This window comes from Cupressus sempervirens, chromosome 5 (genome assembly GCF_028749045.1).
Source record: "Cupressus sempervirens isolate cs-2001-9-10 chromosome 5, ASM2874904v1, whole genome shotgun sequence".
Taxonomy (NCBI): Eukaryota; Viridiplantae; Streptophyta; class Pinopsida; order Cupressales; family Cupressaceae; genus Cupressus; species Cupressus sempervirens.
Genome location: NC_143122.1, coordinates 437,588,602 through 437,607,141, shown reverse-complemented (window position 1 = coordinate 437,607,141; position 18,540 = coordinate 437,588,602). Strand labels below are relative to the sequence as shown.

The window sequence follows — 18,540 nt, the reverse complement described above, 5'->3', positions numbered from 1 at the left end:
ACTTGGACATGCTTCTAGGTTGATAGGATACTATCTATAGCATACTCTAATACTACTATTGGTACCATGGGTTTTCTTCCTTTCTTTCATCTCTTTTGACATCTAGCTAATACTATGATAAGGTCATCCATTAACCAACAAGGTCTCACAAATGAATCTTTCTTGTTGAGAACATTGCAAGGTTTTAAATACTTTGAAGAATTTTCCTTAAAAATATCATATGCATGTCATTGTTAACAGGGTGAATGTTTCTTGCCTTGAAATATTATATGACCACTCTTTCTAGAAATTTTTTCTACAATAAACATTAATGTTACACAAACAAACATGACTCAAATTGCTTCAAAACCTTCAAAAAATTTAAACTATTGACCATTACAATCTATAGTAGATACAAAATATAAGTTCGAAGTTGTGTAACAAAATACTAAAAATAAAATACAATTTCATATAATTTTCAAATTTGTGATTAGTACAATCTATAAGAAAACAAAATCTACACCTCATATTTAAAGTTGAAATGTGCACTTGGGAGTAATGTACAGAGAGATCTTATTTACAGGTCTTCCAAAAATAATAATACAAGTGTAAATAATTAACAACATTACTAGTCAAATTTATTGTAAACCATGAGAATTGCATTTTAAAAGAACTATTTTGAGCCCAAATCTATAGAAAGCTAGGTCAAAATCAATTGGTCAACTATTGGAGATTGCTAAAAGAGAACCAAGAAAAAATAATATAGATACATATTGATAGATCCTATGAATATAATCAAATGTAAACTAAATTTAATTTTCTTCAATAGTCACTCCATAGCCTAAAATAATGAGAAATGTAGACGCAGAGAACACCTTAGTTTTATGCTTAGATTTACTTCTGGGGGGGGGGGCGTGCGGGGGCGTGAATCAGAAGTAACAAACTTTATCTTCTTAAACTATTTAACTGAAATCAATCACATGCATCAAAAATCTTCCAATAAATATGAAAGTAAAAATATGCATGAAAATAGATAGCACAAGATTTGATCACCCAGAAACCCTCCAAAATGAGAAGGTAAAACTGGGGTGAGGATGACACCCACAACTTACCACTGCAACAATATGTAACTTGTCAAGGTTACAAAGTTTGACCATCATCAATGATCTACCCTATGAAAGACCTACCTTGTTAAAGGCTCAACACTCTATTAAAAGTGACCTATCTAAAGGATTTACAAAAATTCACTTGGAATGTCACCCTGTTAAAGGATTTACAATATAGGTGTTAAACCAACCCATCTTCATAGGATTTTCATTCTCCTAATACAATGGCTATAAAGTATAGTAGAACGTGATGACCTCATAAATTACAATCTTAAATTAATAATTTTAGACTCTTCTTCTGTCCAATTTGATCTGATCCTTCTTGATCTGATATAACTTTGTTTGTAGTGCTGATACTCTATCCTGAACAAATTGATTCTACAATGTTGTTCTTCCTCTAAGTCTTTACACCCTTTAAAACTTCCTTCAAAAATTTGCTAGCATTCTCTCATGCATTCTATACAATCTAACATACACTAGAATTATGGGGTTTCAACCTCCTTATAAAAAAATTCAAGACTTAGGGTTAGGTATGAATCTACGATCGAGATTCATCCATCTTTTTCTGCTCAATTCTTTCCATATTTTTTGATTGGTTGCATGCTCTTCCATTTTTATGATTGGTTGCATGTTGATTACATAGGGAGTGTAATAGATTTGATCTTATGTTTTAGATCCTTTGAGATTCATCTTGAGTCAACTCTAAAATGGTTTACATCTGAGTTTGTGAAGGCACAAACTCTTATGTTGATTCTATGTTACTTGACACTTGCTGATTGCTAATGTACAACAGATATAGGATTTCTATCTTGCTTGGCTCCTATAGTAACTTTTTCTTTCTTGGCACCTATACTTTTCTTAGCACATATACTAGCTCAGCATCAATTATCACTCGACACTTGAAACTTGCTCGACACTGTCTATCTACTCAGCATCTGTTGTGACTCAAGACTTGTTGCATTTCTGGCTTGGCACATACTATAGCTTATACTCAACATCAACTTAGAAATTTCTTAAGTATGTTGACACTCAATTATCAAAAGCAATCTGAGACTAACAATCTCCCCCTTTGACATGAGTGTCAAAAACACTTAACTCAAAACTTGCAACTCCCCCTTGAGCTGATGTGACATTTTTGTATTCAAAACTCCATATTCTAGATTTGACTCATGTTGTTTCTATGCTTTGCCTTATCATTCTACTCTTCTCTATTTTCTACTCCCTCTTTCACACATCTTCCCTTGTAGTTTTTGTATCCTTTTGGCTTTATCTCATTATCTCCTCAAAAGTCAAAATTTGATTTTGATTTTCTCCCCCAAATTATTATATCTCCCCCTTTTGGGTATATCCCCCTTTGGGTATCTTATATCTCAATAATGTATTATCTCCCCCTTTTTGACACTTATGTCAAAGGGTTCCGTGCATTAATTGAATACTTATTCAAAAAGGATTTGTTTACCTTCGTTATGATCTTCAGAGTAGCATCCCAATTGTCTAATGCAATTTCTAGTGCTTTAAGCTGGATGGTTGTCTCTGCTGCAAGGTGTACCAGGCCCTTCAAATGTAGAAAGATTATGATCTTTCTTCAAGGCACTCTCTACATAGGCCATTTCTTTGTGCAAAACTTCCATGTGAGGGGTTATGGCAGACTAGATCTGTATTAGCTTGGCCTTGGTGTTTTCCTTATCTGCTATGAGTACAACTAATTTGTTTTTTTGTGTGAAGCGTTGTAACAAAATACTTCTCACTTTGAGCTGGATCCTTAGGTAGCTGCATGCTAGATACTTTAAGATTCCTCTCCAAGCTCAATATCCTCTGGTTGGTCTCTTGTGTGAAGTATGAGGAATCACACAATTTGGAGTACAATGAAAATATATTCTCGAGTACTACTTTTACCTTCTCTATCTTCTTTGCCAACTCTACCTATAACAATGCTATCTCACTAGATATTTTCTCATTTACCTTCATCTGGAATTTCTTTTCAGATCATTCAAGCAATTTGGCATTGGTGTCTAGGTCTTCATTTTGTATCTAGTCCACTATGTTGGATAATTGCTCCATTATGGGCTTTGTCTCATAAGGTACTTGCAAGTTGAATGCATCAAGAAAGATGTCTTTGATTTCAATTAGAACTTTCCTTTGTCTATACTCATTCTTGAGTATCTCTTGTTTCTTCTTTTTTTCTAGTGCCTCTTGCACTTCATTAAATTGATCGATACTCATAATTTTATAGTCATATCTTGGAATGACTATCTCCTCATCAAGTGCAGGGTCTCCATAGTGAAGTACCCTTGCTACCTTAGTAGAGCTTGAGCTTGGTGCTGATATTTTTAGTGGTACTATATCAGTGCTTAGCTACTATGGTGTTCCAGTGGGAGTCCCTGTATTAGGAAAATTTATTAATGTTTGAATTGCCTCTTGTTCTTTCTCCTTAGGGATCTCTTCCTTGTTCTCTTCAACTCTACCTTGATCAATGATTGAAATATGAGGAGGTTCACCTTTTCCTTGTTCTGTGATGGTAGAGGTATCCTTCTGTCCTATTTTCTCCTTTTCTTGCTCCTTAGCAGTTGAAGTCACTGTGACTGTGGTGTCAACCCTACCAGATGCATCTTGAGCTGCTTGCTCTTGTGGTTGTCTACTTGTAGCTGTTGAAGTTTATGAAAGTGGTTTTTATGGATGCACCTTCTCCTTTGTAATCTTAGCTACTACCTTTTATAGTTCCTCCATACTCACCAAAACTAGATTTGTACATAGCTATGATTGCAAAGTAGTTTGGTGAAGGATATTTCTAAGATCCTCTACAGTCAATGGGTTGATGTTCTAACCAAAGGTGTTAGGAACATCCTTCACAATTATTGTCTCTATAGATGTGGGTGTAACAGGTGGAGGACTAGGTGGTGGCATTTGTGTGTCTTGCACACTCTGTTCCTATTGCTACTCGTCAACAATTGCCTTTACACTCTCTTGTGTATCTTTTTCCACTATAACGTCTTCCTTTTCTTTCTTTGTTTCTTCTTCCTTATCATTTTCCTCTTCATTATCTTCATCATTCCTTCCCTCAAAGGGGTATTCTTCTCCTTCTTTCACCATACTCAACCCATAAATCAATTTCCACAATTGTGTGGACTTCTTCACAACATCCTCTATTTTATTTTGCAAAATGTTGAAGGCTCTATACTTGGGTGCAAATTTTCTCTCATGCTTGTTATGAGACTTACTTATTTGGCCTTTTGTGAGGTTAGGCATCACATGATCCAATGTTGACTCTCTTATTTATTTTTCCATATTGAGGCAATAATGCCATTTATTTTCTATAATTGAATATAACTCCTTAGACATTGTATTGTCAAGTTCAAGTGGAGTGTTCTTGAACTTTTCCATCATAGTGTATACTGATTCTTCCAATATGTTTTGTTCTTCTCTACTTAACTTATTAAAGTCAATACTTTTCAATCTAGACAAGTCTGCATTATCTCTTATATTGCACATATACTCTCTAGATCAAACTTAGTGGTGTGACTTACCACTCTAAATTATCCATTGTCGTCTGACTCTATCCTCTCCTCATCTGATTCTAGAGGTGCCACATAGTTTCTCCTATTTTTCTCTGCTGGTCCTCCTTATTTTTTGGCTTTCGTCTTTTCTTGTTCTTTGGCCACCTTTGTTGTAGCCCTTGTATCTGCCCTAGTGGTAGGTTTTGTTGGGCTTGGCTTAGCTTTCTTTTTGCCTTTAGGCTGAGCAATAGGTTGTTTTTGTGCTTTCCTCTTCTTAGGCTCTGCTTTAGGTGCTTCCTCTACTTCCTTGGCACCTTCTTCTTCTTTAGCATCTTCACCCATGCCTTGGGTTAGTACTGCTGGTCCTTGCCCCTATTCCTCTTCTTCTTCTTCTTCTTCTTCTTCTTCTTCTTCTTCTAACTCTGTTGAGCCTTCACCAAATTTTGCCTTAAGCTTCTTCACTAATTTTTCCTTTTTCTGAAGTGTTGAAGCAGTCTTTAATTCCATATCCACTTTGGACCTGTCAACATCATATGTGCCAAAGTTTTGGGCACTTTTGTCTACCTCTTCTACAAGTAGAGTTGTTATTACTACATAGGCTTCATCAATATTTATCTCATACCCAAGTGGTCTAAGCCATCTTACCCTTGGTATGGCTACATGGATGTAGGTATAGTCAATTTCAACAAGAAAAGAAGTGCCATTTATATGCTTCTCCACAAGTGAGACTTGAATTCTAAGTCTCTATTTCATTGATTTCTTGAAATCTTCAAAGTAACTAGTCATGAGTGTCTCAAAATTTGCTCCCATTTATTCAATGTATTCATTCACTTGGGCTACTATGGACCTATTTGTCTTCCAGCTAACCTTTCCAAAAGAAGGAAATTCATTTTGTACATAAAAGAATGTGCATATCAAAATTGCTCCAAACTTACATTGAGCTCCCTTTGTTCTTCTTATAGCTCCCAAATTTTCATTGATATGTTATAGTTGCAGTTCAGCTAGATCATAAGAATGATCCTTCTTAACAATTTTGTAACCAACATCCACTGCAATATAAGGTACACTATTGAGTTAGCTTGATTGGTAAAATTTATGAGATATGACTCTCACAACAAATTCCACAAGAAGTTCCTTGATGGTGTCAATTGTCATGCCTTTCTTGTTCTACTTAGCTCCAATATTCTTCTCAATATCTTCTTTGGAGTCACTCCTGAGGGTTTTAGGCCAATCTAGGGTTGGATACCCTGTTACCCTATGGATAATCCTTTTTGATATTTTAATTGGCCAATCTTCTAATCACAAGTTGCCATCATGTATCCTACTGAGTACAATTCTAATCCATTCACTCTTTAAAATAGTAGGGAAATCTAGGGCACAAGTTAATCCCTTCTTCTCAATGATTTAAAACTCTTCTTTCAAGACTCCATTCTCACACAAATTTTCATATGCTTCCTTGATTTCCATGTCTCCTATAGCACCAATCTTACAATTATAGCATCTCCTAACATCCTAAACCATTACAACCTTAGGAGGAATTATGGATAAGACTCTGACAGGGTCATTTTTATACGCAACTTTAGGGATAGGCCAAAATTTAGGTTGTTTAACTTCATTTGATACCAACTAAACTTCAAATGGCTCTTTTTCCTGAGGTTTTCTAAAATTGGAGGCCATTTGTGCAATCTAGGGTTTCAACAAATTAATTTTGAAACTGCATAGCTTGACACAAGTATAAATACCTTGAATTCGAAGAATTTGTGCTGAATCTTTGTTGAAATCAGCTCAAATGCTTCAAACTTTTCTTGGAAGTCATTTTGCGCTCTTCTCATCTTTTTCTCTTTGCTCACAATGGTGAAAAATGATTCAAAATATGATCATATACCCTTGTTTCATAGCATTTAATGCTTAGTGCATTTACAGCTATCCACTCGGCTCTTTAAGCAATTTTGCTTTACTCGGCTTCCATTGTCTTTCCAACACTTGACATACACTGGAGTTTCCCTTACTTGGCTTCAATACAAATTTCTCTTTGTTTGACATTCACTACTAACTCAAATGCAACTAATCACTCAGCCTCTACTAACTTTGGCAGACAACTCGGCATGTACTAGGATTTTACTCGGCATTTAAACCCAACTTTCCTTACTTGAAAACACTTGTGAAAACTTGAAGTTTTAACTTTACATCTCTATTCATGTTGATCTATCATTTTTAGTACTTACTTGTCTAGGAACTAATGTATAATAAAGCATTGTATAGTAGTTCCACATACCTTTTTTTTCTTAGTTGGATGAAGAGTGACCACTTGACCTTTTAGGTGAAGTGATCTCTCCATTGGATGTATTGCTTCCATCTTTCTTCTTCCATGTTTTATTCATTTCTCCTCTGATTTGTTTAGCATCAACTTTACATTTTCTTTTGTTGAACTCTGAATTTGGTGCCTTTGACCTAGTTGGGCAATTTTTTTTGATGTGTCCATTCTTTAGACAACTAAAGCAAGTGGTTTTGCTCAACCATCTATTGTAGCTTCCATTAAAATGTGTTCTTATGTAGTTTTTTGGAATGTGTCCATACTCTTGACAGTAGTGACAACCATGCCTAGTATTGTAGTCCCAATTGTAGTGATGTCCATGACTATTTGTCTTTGGTTGATTTGGTGTCCACATAGACTTTGATCTAAATTCAAAGGCTCTATGTCCATACTTTTTGCAATTGTAGTAGTGACCTTCAAATCTTGGTGTCCTCATAGTTCTAGTCCTACACTCATGTGCTTGATGACCTTTCTTATTGCACTTGTGGCAGTGACCCATGTTTTTAGGTTTGTCATGCTAATTGGCATTCTTGCTCCTTTACACATTAGAGGTATGTCCCTTTTTACCACAAAAATGACAAGTGGGTTTTGTGTTCTTAAGTTTTTTATTTCTTTCTTTTGCAGTCTTGGATGACTCTCCTTCAGTACTAGTGTATCCTAGTCCTAAAGTGTTATTGCTAGATCTTGATGATTTCAGTAGCTATTCAGAGTACTTGATAGCTTCATTAGGTTTTTTGAATCTCTCTAAATTTTCCTTCTCTCTTCTCAAGTCATTTTGTAGTTGTTCATTTTGCATCTTTAGTGTAGAGATCTCAATGTCCTTGATATTCATCTCATGATGAGCATTCATCATTTGGTTTAGGGTGTCTAGCTGCATGTTGGAAATTCTTGCAAGCTCAGTTAACTTTTCCTCTAGTCTATTGGCAAGGTTTCTCTTGTCATCTTCTATCATAGCTTTATCCTCAATAACTCTCTTCTTCTATTTAGTCACTTCACAAAGCATCATGGGTTGTGATTCTAGTTCAATCTTGAGAGTACTAATCTCTTCTTCTTGAGCTCTATTTTTCTCCATCAGGTCTGAAATTGCTGCATCAAATTCCTTAGAATCTCCATTGGAAAATAATTTTGAGGTGTCAGTCTCCTTGTACTGTGTATCATTTTCAGCTATGGTCATTTCTTTTCTTTTCTTTAGGGATTTCCTCAATTCTTCCCTAGCTACTTCCAGAGAATGTAAAATGAGATGTATCTTGATCTCCTAATTCTCTATAATCTTCCCAAGCTTTTAGACCTCCATTACTAGATCTTTGCTTCAAGATATAAGGCTTCACCTTGTAAGAACTAGGCTTTGATACCAATTGTTGGAATTCAGAAGTGGGAAGATTTACTTCTAAGAGGGGGGGGGGGGGGGGGGGGGGGGGGGGGTGAATCAGAAGTAAAAAAATTTATCCTCTTAAACTATTTAACTGAAATCAATCACATGGATCAAACATCTTCCAATAAATATGAAAGTAAAGACATGCATGAAAATAGATAACACAAGATTTGATCACCCAAAAACTCTCCAAAATGAGAAGGTAAAACTGGGGTGGGGATGACACCCACAACTTATCACTACAACAATATGTAACTTGTCAAGGTTACAAAGTTTGACCATCATCAATGATCTACCCTGTGAAAGGCCTACCCTATTAAAGGCTCAACACTCTGTTAAAAGTGACCTATCTAAAGGATATACAAAAATTCACTTGGAATGTCACCCTATTAAAGGATTTACAATATGGCTATTAAACCAACCTATCTTCATAGGATTTTCATTATCTTAATACAATGGATAGAAATTATAGTAGAATGTGATGACCTAATAACTTACAATCCTCAATTGTTGAATTCATATCCTTCTTTTGTCCAATCTAATCTAATCCTTCTTGACCTGATATAACTCTATTTGTAGTGTTGATACTCTGTCTTGAACAACTTGATTCTGCAATGTTATTCTTCTTTTAAGTCTTTACACCCCTTAAAACTTCCTTCAAAACTTCGCTTGCATTCTCTCATGCATTCCATACTATCCACATGACCTCTTACACACATTAGAATTATGGGGTTTCGACGTCCTTAAAAATATTTTGAGACTTAGGGTTAGGTATGAATCTACGATCGAAGATTCATCCATCTTTTCCTACTCAATTCTTTCCATATTTCCTGATTGGTTGCATGCTCTCTCCATTTTTCTGATTGGTTGCATGTTGATTACATAGGGAGTGTAATAGGTTCAATCTTATCTTTTAGATCCTTTGAGATTCATCTTGAGTCAACTCAAAAATAGTTTACATCTAAGTTTGTGAAGGCACAAAATGCTAATTCTATGTTACTCAACACTTACTAATTGCTGATGCTTGACATATATAGGATTTCTATATTGCTAGGCTCTTATAGTAACTCTGTCTCACTTAACACCTATACTTTTCTCGGCACATATACTGGCTTGGCATCAGTTGTCACTCGGCACTTGAAACTTTCTCGGCATTGTCTATCTACTCGGCATCTATTGTGACTCAACACTCATTGCATTTCTAGCTCGATACATACTGTAGCTTGGCATCTATATTATACTTAGCATCAACTTAGAAATTTCTTAAGTGTGTTGACACTCAATTGTCAAAACCAATATGAGACCAACAATTCTGACATAGAAGTCTACAATACAATACTTATATATTTTGTTCATGTGTAATACAATACCTATATTTTGTGGAGTGGAAGATATGGCTATGGTCCATCTAAACAAAGATAGGTTGTAAAAAGTTGAACCACAAAAACTATAGATAAAAATTATTGGCCCTTGCAACATATTGGCCAAATATGGAGCTAATGCCTACAATTATGATTTACCATCTCATGTGGAACTATCATTGGTGTTTAATGTTGCATATTTGATACTATCTAAAGAGCCTACCATACCCAAACTTTAGATAGATATAGACATTGCTGCAATCATTAACAAATTGCCTCCACCAAATAGTTTTCCTTCTATAGAAGAGAATATTTTTAGCTCCAAGGTAGGGAAGGTGATTAGGTCTAAGACCTACATGGATTATCAGCTCAAATTGAAGGGTCAACCTACCAGTGAAGCAACATGGGTACCAAAAGTAGAATTAAAGAAAAGAGGAATTCATCCTAGTTTGTCAACCCCTGAGTTCCTTGACAATTTGTTTTGCTTTTGGGGGAGAATGGTGAAGGAGCACCCCTAAGATGCACTCAAATCCTACTACACATTTTGGCTTGGACATTCAAGAGTGAGTCAAGAGTGTAATAAGGGTTCAATGATAACCCGAGTGTGTGACATTGAATTCCTTATGTATTTCTTAGTCATTTGGTACATTATTGCCCAATTGTTGTCAAGGAAGTGCAAGAAATGGTCAAATGGGAAAAACTTGGTCAAAAAATCAAAGCATGGGTCAAAGGAACAAAATAGGTTGATTTGGGTCTATTGAGACTAAAAACAACTTTTGGAATCACTTTTCATCAATTCATGGCAAGTAAGTCAAAATTTGTAATGGAGTTGTCAAAATTTTCAAATACTGTCAACATTGCAATGTTGCAACTTGAGCAACTTTTGGAAAAAAGTGGCATGTACACCATGAAGGGTAAACAATTTTATGACTGACATGGTAATGGTTGAGGCTATTCATGTGGACATATTTAAGTCCTCTCAGAAGATTGTGTATGGTCATAGGTTGGAATTCTTAAAAGTGAATGAGCAAAGTCATAATTTGTGACTGCAGATAAGTTGTAAAAGGGTCATTTTGCATGTTAATGGATTGAGACTACCAAATTCTTACTAGAATAGTTAGATTAAATTAGCATCTAATTTTGTACATTTTTTGGAAGTTGCTTGATAATTTTTGTTAGTATTTTTAAATTTTCTTTGGTCACTGCCAGTTTCCAACTATAACTGGAAAAATTGTTCCCTATTACAGTTTTGACAATGGTACTGACTATCTCAACCTCTTTTTCAACTAGAGTAATATGAAAGAGGCTCTGAACACTCATCCTAAAATTACCTAGGTGGGTTACAATGTTGCACTATGCATGAGAATGGTAGAGGACATAATGAGAAGGACTACATAGATGGTGAAAAAACATCTACTTTTAAAATAATTGTATTCTTAGTTTTACAGATCGATGGTCTATTAGATGTCATGGAGTCTCATTTATTCTTTTTTTATAATTCCATTAGCTTTTATTTTTATCTTATTTTTTCTTATTTTCAAATTGTAATGACCTATAAAATTACCACCACTACATAATTCAATCGTTTGTGTCATGACAAAAAAGCACAGGATAAGGTCAAAATCCATGAACAAGTAGGTTGTGCATTAGATCTACTTTCAATAGTACACATATTAGATATTAGAAGAAGGAAGGAGAATTAGAAGGACTTCTAACCTTACCTGCAAGCCCAACACAACAAGAGGAGATGATGATAACTATATTGTAAACTTCACTATACAAATGCTTTTAATCGACTATTATAATTTATACTAATTGCTTCTCAAGACTCACAATAAGGTTACATTATTTGTGTTAATATTGGAATAAAATAATTGTCCTATTGAGCTTTACGGACCTTTCAAAGGTTTGATTTTTGACAAGAAACTTCAAGATTTTTCTCAAGAATATTTCTTGGGTTACAATAGATTGATGTTCCCTATCTCTATTGATACTAGATGTTGCTTCTACTATTGTAATATATGTCATCCTTGTTACTCTTGCTCTCATATTCTATTTCTTTTTCAATAGCCATGGCTATTGATAGCTTATTGTATATAAAATATGGGATAGTTATTGCAGGACTAAGACTCAGTATCCTTAAATATTTTCAGTTATGATGAAATTTTATAATGTTATTATTTTTCTACCAACTTTAATCTATCATGTTATGTGAAATTTGTTGAAGATATATTAAAATGATTTGCTATAGATTTGAAGGTATAAAAAGTATCACATGCACTACAATGACAGTGATGAGAAAATAAATGCTAATTACACGAGCATGATAATATATTTTATAAATTTAGATTTCCTTCATCTTAGTTATTTTATTTCCATCTTCAAAGTTATTGAAGGATTAATGTTTGATGCATGTACTTCAACTTTTGATGTGGTCTTTGCAATTGGAACTCATCAAAGATAATATGTGGATGTGTAACTCCATGGCCAATTTGTATACCACAAGGTCTATAAAATCAATGACTACAAGAAATATGTCTTTCTATCTTTGCTATTGCTTGTAGACTTTTGCTAAATTTTTAATTGGCATTACAATATTGTTTATAGACTTTGCTAAATTTTTAATTGGAATTACAACCCTTAATGTAGTTTGTAGTTTTATTCTGGCTGTAAAATTTTTAGTTAGATTATTGACTTATAACTGTTTAGAGGAGGAAATATGACTCAACAAAGAGTTTCAACACTAGATTTTATCCCTAAAATCACTATTAGTGAATAGGTTTGTCCTCTCAAAAACACCTTCACGAATGACTCTCGAATGCCCAAAAAAGAAAGACAAACTTTGAAACCAAAAATAGAGTCACTTGCAATTATCTTGTCAAGTGCTCTATGAATTTTGAAATAAAGGTACAAATCCCTCCTTTTCATTCAAAATAAATAATTTTTTTGATATGCCTTTAACCCAAAAGGAAATGAAGGAACACTAAAATCCATTTATCAACATGACTGAATATTAAAATGAGGAGTAAATGAATAGCTTAACTTCCTCCCTCGGAACCTTTAAACTCCAAAAAACAATTTTCCAATATGCAACAAAAGAAAAGCCAAAACTTTCACAAGTGATTGATATCCACAAGAACGTGAACCACTACAGAGTAAACAATAGTATCTACTCCAGAAAGTTCAACATATAAAACTACATTTTATATTACTTTGTCACAGTTTTCAAAAAACATGTTCAAAGTTTAAAGCATAAATACTTAAACAAAAGTAATTATGATTTCGTATTTATGGAGGGACAAACCCTTTCTCGTTAGAAAATTGAAAACTTAAAATTTCCTTCCCTTTCCTTTAGAAGTGTAGACCTATGAAATGAGAGAAGAGCCTTTTTACAATAGAATTTCCTACTTTTAAAGAAATCCTACTCGAGTAGTTTCCCAACTACCTATAACTTCCTATCACAAATCTTTTATCTCTTAGGCACATTACAACAATAATTAATTCTATTAAGAATTAATTATTGCTTGTCCAACCTAGCCCATCTCCCAAAAGTCTCTCCCTGTATAGGTTTTCCACAAATGCATCGTGTTACAATAATAATTAATTCTTTTAAATTCTTTTTTTACTTTTATCTTACCTCCCTTATCTCTTTTCCCATTACAATAATAATTAATCCTTATAGAATTAATTATTTGAGAGACTTATTTAAATTCATTTGGTATTTGATTATTTTGCATTTGAATATTTGAATATTTAATTCTTTAAAAAAATTAAATACTATATAATGCAGAATAAGTTATAAATTATCTTTAAAAGCTTACCTTTTATATTTTTCCACATAGTTGAATGGGAGGGAAATCTATAGGGTTTCCAATCCCTAGGTAACAATGGCTCTAATTAAGGGTTGCATTCTGTGTTAGGATGCAAAGAACTCCAAAATCTCTATCTGCTACAATCCAGTGTCTGTCCTTTGGGCCATGGGGTCGATACTTAACAAATCCTTGTGTTTCTGATAAGATCTTCTCTGGACAATTCTTCATCATTTATCTATCATCTATATGGCCTTTTAAACAAAGTAGTGTGTAACAATGGGAATATTATGGAGCTCCTAATGCATTTCCCAATGTTTTTCAAAGGTTAATAGAAGCTCTTGAAGCTAGACCCAATGCAAGAATAAGAATCCTTCCATCTCATGACACAAGACTTTGTATAAAAATAGTGCATCTTCCTTTTCAGATTACTCTATGTTACTAAAGTTGCATATTTTTTGTTGACTCAACTATGCAACTATCGAGAAAAAATGTAGAGTATCAATAGCATGAAGGTGATGATCTTCTTCTAGAGTAACTATCAATAGATAATATACACAGTCCTACAATTTCAATCATGAACACTATCATGCCACCAAAATGTCCAACTATGTAACACTCGAACTAGATATCATTCCCTTTTGTAGCTTGGTTGAAATGAATTGCCTTAAACTCACCCATCAATTGTGGTGCACTACCATTCTGCATTGAACCTCTTTGTGCTCGGTTAATGATCATATTATTGATCATACCATGCACATAATCCTATGCACTTCAACAACAAGACTTTTCTTCAAAATTATTGTTTGTGCATGGAATGACTAGTTGCAACACAAACCAAAATTTAGAACTCCCATAATCATATCTTTGCTCAAGGAAAATCATCATTTCCATTAAACTGGCTTCATTTTCACTAACAATTTTACTACTTCCAGGTGCTCCAATGTCACAACCACACAAAGCATAATTTCTCCTCTTTCATTAACCTGACAACATAGCTCATTCCCATGATTTTGGTAATTGAGTATCAAAACCATCAATCTCAAAATGCACCAAACTACATCCCTTTTCCAGTGATCTCACAAATCTATTTATATGCATTGTAATGGCCTGCAGTTATGATCTCATTTATTCACCAACCAATCTTGATGGTTTACCTAGTTTCCATATTTTCCATGCATGTATGTCATGTTTTGGAACAGAACTCTTTGTGTTCCACATGTGATAATAGTTATTTTACATCTGAAGTGTTTTCATGCTTGAGTAGGTATCATACTTACTACATGGACCCTTTGATTGTATGCTTTTATTGCATGTTTATGGGCCTGCTTGAGCAACCAATTTTGTAATTATAAAAATAGTGTGACACACCCTAATGGAATAGATCCCCACAAAGGGAAAAATAAGCCATGAATATCATAGAGCAAAACATGTACATTCATCCCAAATATTCCTGCTAACATAGTAGCAATGACTATCACAAAGCTTCCATTTTCAAGACTAAGTTGAAATTGAATGAGTTCATTGTGATGGTTATCCAACTAAATGTTCACAAAATCTTCTGTGTCATTAATGTATTCACATACAAACTTTGTTGGTAATAGCTAAACCACTTGGATGACCAGCTGGTACTGAAGCTTCTAGTTGTAGAGTTTGATTATACTTTTATTTTAAATATGAATTAGCTATATCTTCATCATCATCTAGAATTTGTTCAAGCTCATCCCTTACCTTCTGCACCTATCCAAGGAGATGGGTAAGATCGCTTTTTAGGAATCTTACACTCTCAAGATTCTTTCTGACTTTCATAAGTAGTTCCTTCAATACAGAGTAAGCCTCGCGCTCAAGAAGTGCAACATTTGTATCCATGTTTGTACAAACCACATCCAAAGCTATTTCCAATACATGGAACTCAAATGGGAGTTCACACTATAACCCATCTACTACTTTAGCATGACTACCAGAGATTTTTTGATGCCGGTGGGATTACTTCTCTGAATTTTAGATGATTTTTTGCAAGAAAATTGTTTCCTAAGTTGATCCACAAATTGAAGAACAACTTGGTTCAATGGATCAAGTGAGAAGATCTCGATTCTCCTTGAACATCAGACCTTTCTTACACAGACCTATGATTCAACCCTCACAAGAGATCTCATTCATATTTCTTAGTATCCAATAGTTTGCATATGTACCAATATTGATAATTTGACCAAACCTTTAAATGCACATAATGCTCTTTATGTCAATTTATACCCTAAAAAAAATAGATTCAAATTGCTACACATTTGACAAATGTCCACCCACTATTTGCCACAGTTGTAGAAGATGGAACTGTGGGTGTAATCCCCATTCATATGTCATAACATTGAATGTTGTTGATAAATGTATCTCCATTTTAAAGACCATCCACCATGAATTTTTTTTGAAAACCCTAACTTCTTGAAATAAAAGTACAAAAATATCCAGAACCTTTGCACTTTCACATTGTCAGGTGTCCTTCACTATGTTATCATTATGTTTCCATATATGGCCCACAACAAATAAAAATGAATTTCAAACAAGGTATGAAGCTTACAACTTTGATAATGAAACTGGATGAGCATGGGATACGACCAATTAATGGGAGGGCCTTTATTTTTTAAAACTTCTCAGAGTATGGATTACCCCAAGGAAAGGGGGAAAGCTCAAAGCTGACAAAGCCTTTATTGAAACAACAAACCAAAAAAAAAAAAAAAACCAAGCTGAAAATTGCAAAATAAAGGTAGTTATTTACAATGGAGAGGGGAAAAACCTAAAAACTAATTGTGACCATTTATAGGCTAGGAAAAGTATGAGTCTTTTCAAATCAATTTTTGGAAAGATTAATGCATATTTGGTTGAAGGGAAAGTAACACGACCAAAGTAAAATTCATCTCATCTATGAAAGATATACACATGGGAGGGAAAATAAAAACATAATTGTAATTTCCTTCTACATTTTTCAAATCAACATCTTTCACAAAGGTTTATGAAATGCCAATAAAAATTTCCATACCTTGAGTTTCTTGAACTTTTGATTGCTCTTGTTATTTTTTCACCATAAACTGCTATATTGATTCCTCCAAAGGAAGATAATGGAAAAGATTTGTAGTGGGCTGAAAGACACATGAATTCTTTTCTTCTTCTTGATTGTCCCTTGATTCCTTTTCAAGAGCATTTTCTTGTTCATGTATCACTTCACCAATTTCTTTTACTTCAAAAATTTTCTCTTCTTTTTTTGGCTCTTTCACAGGAGATTTTCTTTGGATGAGGATAGCACCATAAAAATATTTTTAAAAAGCTAATCACTTTGCCAAATCCTCTGTGATTTCTTGGATTGGATTTTCTCTAAATGGAGGAATAAAAATAAACATATCAACATCATCTTCATTTTTGGTAGGGATCCAATTCTTCAAGATTATTGGATATCTCTAAAATAACTTCTAGTATTTATCTTCAATAGAGCCACCAACCTCCATCCTTTGGGGAGGTACCTCAAATTTATGAAATCAACTGCACAAGGCACTCTGATTTTCCCAGCAGTCGCCAAAATTTGTTAGTGAGCAGGTTTGTCCTCTCAAAAACACCTTCATGAATGACTCAAATACCCAAAAAAGAAAGACAAACTCTGAAACCAACAATAGAGTCACTTGCAATTATCTTCTCAAGTGCTCTCTAAATTTTGAAATAAAGGTATAGCTCCCTCGTTTTCATTCAAAATAAATAATTTTTCGATATGCCTTTAACCCAAAAGGCAATGAAGGAACACTAACATCCATTTATCAACATGACTGAATATTAAAATGAGGAGTAAATGAACAATTTAACTTCCTCCCTCAAAACCTTTAAACTCCAAAAAACAAGTTTCCAATATGCAACAAAAGAAAAGCCAAAACTTTCACAAGTGATTGATATCCACAAGAACATGAACCACTACAAAGTAAACAATAGTGTCTACTCTAGAAAGTTCAACATATAAAACTACATAATTTTATATTACTTTGTCATAGCTTTTGAAAAATATGTTCAAAGTTTAAAGCATAAATACTTAAACAAAAGTAGTTCTAATTTTGTATCTATAGAGGGTCAAACCCTTTCTCGTTACAAAATTGAAAACCTAAAATTGTCTTCCCTTTCCTTCAAAAGTGCAGACCTATGAAATGGGAGAAGAACCCCTTTACAATAGAATTTCCTACTTTTAAAGATATCCTACCCGAGTAGTTTCCCAACTACCTATAACTTCCTATCACAAATATTTTATCTCTTAGGCACATTACAACAATAATTAATTCTATTAAGAATTAATTATTGCTTTTCCAACCTAGCTCATCTCCCAAAAGTCTCTCCTCATACAGGTTTTCCGTAATTGCATCATGTTACAATAATAATTAATTCTTTTAAATTATTTTTTCACTTTTATCTTACCTCCCTTATCTCTTTTCGCATTACAATAATAATTAATCCTTATAGAATTAATTATTTGAGAGACTTATTTAAATTCATTTGGTATTTGATTATTTTGCATTTGAATATTTGAATATTTAATTCTTTAAAGAATTAAATACTATATAATGCAAAATAATCTATAAATTATCTTTAAAAGCTTACCTTTTATATTTTTTCACATAGTTGAATGGGAGGGAAATATTTAGGGTTTCCAATCCCTAGGTAACAATCACTACAGAAATGAAATTTTGATGAACTTCAGAAGTACATATTTTCCCTCTTTTTTGAGGGAGCTTCTTCAAGTGTAAAAAACATTAATTTACAAAAGTTGCACCTCCATTTGCAATATTCCACTTCTAATAGAAATGTTCGGCTGATCGACTAAATGCAATGGTGATCACCAGAAGAAGGAAAAGGGTTACCTCTTCTCTATAAATTAGAGGGATATTTCCTCTCTGACTGATCTTTTTGAATTTTTTAATGTCCATAAGTGTAACCTAAGGCATCAAATTTGACAAGAATGATTTGAAAAACATAGGAGTGAGTAGTTAAAGAAGCTACTAAAGTAAATAGACTTGTTTGATGTCAATGTATAAATTTTTTCATCATGAATCCTTTTCAATTTTGAGACTCTCGAGGAT

The 18,540-nt window shown here is 33.7% G+C and overlaps 1 pseudogene; it reads right to left on the bottom strand.

The window, feature by feature from the left end:
- Window positions 1–15,785, bottom strand: part of LOC149556658 (magnesium transporter MRS2-4-like) — a 73,295-nt pseudogene extending 57,510 nt beyond the window's left edge.
- Between the last annotated feature and the right edge of the window lie 2,755 nt (window positions 15,786–18,540).